This window comes from Mauremys reevesii, linkage group 12, assembly GCF_016161935.1.
Source record: "Mauremys reevesii isolate NIE-2019 linkage group 12, ASM1616193v1, whole genome shotgun sequence".
Taxonomy (NCBI): Eukaryota; Metazoa; Chordata; order Testudines; family Geoemydidae; genus Mauremys; species Mauremys reevesii.
Genome location: NC_052634.1, coordinates 42,036,928 through 42,042,085, shown reverse-complemented (window position 1 = coordinate 42,042,085; position 5,158 = coordinate 42,036,928). Strand labels below are relative to the sequence as shown.

General features: G+C 50.0%; 2 non-coding genes across 2 annotated transcripts; both read left to right on the top strand.

The window, feature by feature from the left end:
- The first annotated feature begins 334 nt into the window (after nt 1-334).
- On the top strand, nt 335-406 carry TRNAE-UUC. Its single transcript has one exon. It is a non-coding gene; the product is annotated as a tRNA-Glu (tRNA).
- A 2,490-nt stretch (nt 407-2,896) lies between these two features.
- On the top strand, nt 2,897-2,969 carry TRNAM-CAU. Its single transcript has one exon. It is a non-coding gene; the product is annotated as a tRNA-Met (tRNA).
- The last annotated feature ends 2,189 nt before the right edge of the window (nt 2,970-5,158 follow it).

Genomic DNA, 5,158 nt, shown 5'->3' with positions numbered 1-5,158 from the left:
CCCTCCCTTGGTCTCTGTGCCAGAGCTCCTATCAGCTCAGTCCTTCCCGCAAGAGTCGGCTGCTGAGAGGGTTGCGATGGAGTAAATGAAGGCAGAGGAGGATTGTTCCTCATGGGGTTTTTTTGTGTGGCTCTGTGATCCTGCTGGAGGAAGCATGATTTGAGTTTGTTTCAGTGACTTGCGTTGGGCTCAGGTTGTGACCTGAGTACAGGGATTCCTGCACTCTCTGCTCCTAGCCCCTCAGGGAGTGGACAATGGAGCAGCTTCAGAAATTGGATAGAAAGTAGCCTAAGAAAGTGTAGCATAAGAGAGAAGCAAAATAGGATCATCACCTTCCCTGGTGGTCTAGTGGTTAGGATTTGGCACTTTCACTGCCAAGGCCTGGGTTCAATTCCCAATCAGGGAAAAATGACTTTAAACAAAAAAAATTCAGTTTTTCTTCACTTGCAGTGTAAAGAAATCCATGTTATTTTCCTGATTCTCCCATTGTCCCAGTGTCTCCATGGCAGGGCTGGCTCCAGGCACCAGAGCAGCAAGCAGGTGCCTGGGGCGGCCCATGGAAAGAGGAGGCTTCAGTGCAATTCAGCCCTCTCAGTCCCTCTTGGAGGGAAGAACTTGCTGCCAAAAGTGGCAGCAATAGAGCTGCCGCTGATTGTGGCTTTTTTTTTTCTTTTTTCCCCGCTTTGGGTGGCAAAAACGCTGGATCTGGCCCTGCTCCATGGAAGACAATTTGTTAAATTCCAGATGAGTGGAATTATATCAGTTCTCAGCCTGAGTCCTTAGGTCTTAATCCTCAGGATATTGTCCCATCATGGGGCCATTTCCTGCCACTCTGTCATACAGAAGCACAATTTTCCTTGCACAGACACAGGAACAGCAAGATCTTTCTCTGTCCCTTGTGCAAAGCAGGGGGCCAAATTCCATGGAAACAATGGACAAGCAGGGGGCCCTAGGCACATCCAGCCCTGGCCGTGAGATGTTCCCTCCCCTCTTTCTTTATGCCCCTGTTGTTATTTCATGGATTGTCTGGGATGGGGAAAAAGCTGAGTTCACTCCAGGTGGAGGGTAAAAGGGACCCTGAAAATCTCAGGCCCCAACCCCTGCTACCAGGATCACTGAGGTGCTGGGGATTTGAGCAGGAAAGGGACTGTGTGAATTGTCAAGGTGGGGGCTGAATAACAATCTACAACTAGATCCACCTCATTAACCACTGACACAGGCTGATCCTGCAGTTGATAGAAGGGAAACTGGGAGTGATTCTTTGCTGTTCAGCCATGGAAACAGTGACCCAATTGCACCGCAGTGAATGTGCTGGGGAAAGCTGGACTTCACAGGCAGGTGGAAACACCTAGAACTCCTGACCTCACTTCTGCCACCAGGGTGAGATGTTGAGCTGCTCACAGCGTCCCCCACCATGACCTTGCAGCAGGGGGTGGCAGCACCCCCCCACCCAATGCAGGGGAGAGGGCTGAGTGTATCGCTGCACCCTGAGTCCAGGGCACCCACTCTCTCTGCCCCACACATAGAATCTGACCCTGCTGCAAAGTGACCCCTATGAACAAGTAACCTCCAGAAGAGCAGGTCTGGCCCTCAGAGAGGGGAATGGGCTTCTCGTGCGGCTTATAGGTCACTGGATGCAGTGGAAACAGGAGGGCTCTGAGTGCAATCCATAGTCTACCTAACCTGTGTGGGGATGTAGCTCAGTGGTAGAGCACATGCGTTGCATGTATGAGGCCCTGGGTTCAATCTACAGGCTCATTTTTTCACCCTGCTGCTTTGCTCATGCCCAGAGGGGATGTAGCCCAGCAGTCTCCCTGCACCAGTTTCAGTCCTGCTCAGTGAGGGGCAAGTGCCAATTGCATGGAAGGTCTGGGGGGGTTTCTGCTCCTAACTCACCTTGGTACATGTAAGATTCCCACCTGCTGTGCTGCTTGGGACAAGGGTAGATGAGAAGGGCGAATACTCCAGCACTGGAGGGAAATGTCCCATCTGCACAGACTGAGAGGCCAGGAAACAGAGGGGCAGTCAGTGCTCAGGGAGGAGAGAGGTCAGTGATGTACACCCAACAGGGGACACTGTCTTTTTGAGTATCAGAGGGGTAGCTGTGTTAGTCAGGATTTGTAAAAAGAGACAGAGTCCTGTGGCACCTTATAGACTAACAGACGTATTGGAGCATAAGCTTTCGTGGGTGCACCCTGGCCTGTCGTAGAGAGAGAAAAGACACCGAGGGACCCAGCCCCCCTACAGTGATCCCATGGACAAGAACCTGGCTGGGAGTGGGGTGAAGGTTCCCTGTGGGCAAAGGGGAGCTGAAACCCCTCAGTGTCCTGGAATTTAAGCAATGGAAGCTTCAAACCCTGCAGGGGTGGGGGCTGAGGTGCATCAGCAGAAGGTTGGGCGGGACAGGGGCGGCAGGTTTGTATAATTTTTGGTGATTCTCAGAATGGGACCAAGTCCTGCCCCCCACACACACACCTGCCTAAGGCTCTGGGAGGGAGAGGGGCTGGGCTCTGGGAGAGAGTTTGGGTGCAGGCTCTGGGCTCAGTCAGGGCTGGGGTGCAGGGTAGGGTGCAGGGAGCAAGCTCTTGGAGGGAGTTTGGGTGTGTAGTTTGCTTTTCCTAATTCCCATGGAAAGTGTCCTACTAGAAAAAGGAGAGTAAGTTCTAAAATGAAGAGGTGGGTGCACAGCTTGGAAACATCCCCCCTGTGCTGCCATTAGTTCCAGTAGATTGTTCACTGGCAGGGCACATTGATTTCTTTGCTGCTGAGAAAGCTGCCTGGACAGGTCTGTGGGCAGCAGAGCTCTCTGCATCTTCCACCACAGCCCTGGCTCCTTCCCTGCCCCAGTCACTGCTGTAGGAGGCTCCTATATACACTGAGCCAAAAGCTTTTCCAAGCCTTCTTAGCGCAGTTGGCAGCATGTCAGTCTCATAATCTGAAGGTTCTGAGTTCAAACCTCAGAGAAGGCAACAGCTTCTGCTCCCTGCTTCAGATTATCTACAGGGAAATCAGAGAAAAGAAACTAGAGGAGAGTGGTTTCTAGACACCCTCCCACCCATCTAACACACACAGACTTTTCTAAGGCATTAACTTTTCCTTCTCTGTGCAGTTTGTATTCTCCATAGAGCAAAATAAAAAAAAAAACATGCAAGTCCAAGCCTAATACAGTACGAAACTCAATACAGATCAAATCTCACCCTCAGAGATCTTCCAATAAGCTTCTTTCACAGACTAGACTTATTTCTAGTTTGGGCCCAACCTTTTCGCCTGTTATAGTCCTTGTTCCAGCTCAGGTGGTAGCTAGGGGATGTCTCATGACTGCAGCCATGTTTGTTCAGTTCCACCCCCTTATACAGCTTTGGTACAAGGCAGGAATCTTTTGTCTCTCTCCTGGGGAAGAGCCCCAGGTTTAAGATGGATTCCTGTACCAGGTGACATGGTCACATGTCCTGTGAGACCCCCAAGCCTTCATTCTTCCTGGCCTGACTCACGGATGGTGCAGGACAGAGCCATCTCCAGTCAATTGTCCTGGTTAATGGGAGCCATCAAGAGTCCAAACCACTATTAATGGCCCACACTTTGCATCATTACAACAGGACCTCAGAGTTATAGTTCATATTTCTAGTTTCAGATACAGGAATGATCCGTTCAGACAAATAGGATGAACACGCACAATAGATTATAAGATTTGTAATGATACCTTACAAGAGACCTTTTGCATGAAGCATAGTCCAGTTACTTTATAGTCACAGTCATTAGCATATTTTCATAAAATCCTATGGAGTGCAACGTCACAGCAGGGAAAGGGTTTTACTGCGGCACCTGGGAGCAGTTGAGTTTCATGTTCAGGCTGTGGTATGAGTTCGTCCAGGTTACTCATAAGCAAACAGGGACCTTAGCAGGTGCTCTTGATACAGGAATGGCCCAGATACAATAAAGTGATGGGTATTGCATTATTTCTTTTTAATTTTTGTATTTCCAATGACATTTCTGTATAACTGTGTTTTCTTCTGGATTTGATATTAAAAGAAAGAATAAGGCCTCAGGGCTCTGGATGGAGGAGCAGGCTGGAGCTAAGACTGCTAGAGTAGCAGGTTTTCTGTATTGTTTCCTGCCCTCATTTTCATGACTAATTTCTCTTCTGCATGAAATTTGCCTTTTTAACATGTGAGTCTGACTAGTTCAGTTGGTAAAACACCAGGCTTTTAGTCCGAGGGTGTAGGTTTCAAGTCACTGGTCAGCTAAGAAGACAGTTCTCTATGTAATATCCCCCAAAATCTTCAGAAGGCATCTCTTGAGGACTCTCCTTGACTTTAGGTTTTTCCTTTTCAGGACATGGCCTTTCCTAGGAAGGGCCCTTTACTGCCTGGGACTGAAGGTGCTACTGCCTCACCTGTCCACTGGCCTCACAGTCTGGAGGAAGAAAGGCCTCTGGCCTGCAGCAAAGTGCTGGGTGCTGACTTTTTGAGCAAATGCAGGGCTGGCCAGAGAGGCATGTTCCCACTGAGACCTCCCTGCCAGAAAAAATTGCCCCCACAGACAGGGGAGGCTCCAGGCCCCAGCACACCAAGCGCGTGCTTGGGACAGCAAGCCGCGGGGGGTGCTCTGCCGGTCGCCGCGAGGGTGGCAGGCAGGCTGCCTTCGGTGGCATGCCTGTGAAGGGTCCGCTGGTCCTGCGACTTTGGCGGACCTCCCGCAGGCAAGCCACCAAAGGCAACCTGCCTGCCATGCTTGGGGTGGCAAAATGCCTAGAGCCGCCCCTGCCCCCAGAGTCCTCCCTGCTGGAAGTCTACCGTAATCAACAGGTGCTCTGCTGGTCCCATGGTGTAAGGGCCTGCACTCAGGACTTTGAATCTTGCAATCTGAGTTGAAGTCTCAGTGGAATCTGAGAACAATTCCTGGGCCATAAACCCTGCTGGGTCTCCCAAGGCTCTGTCTTGCTTTCTCAAAGGCCATGAAAGCCACTACAAAAGGTTTTTTTTTCTGCTGATAATAGCTCACCTTAACTGATCACTCTCGTTATAGTGTGTATGGCAACACCCAATTTTTCATGTTCTGTGTGTGTATATATATATATCTTCCTGCTGTATTTTCCACTGCATGCATCCAATGAAGTTGGTTTTAGCCCAGGAAAGCTTATGCTCAAATAAATTTGTTA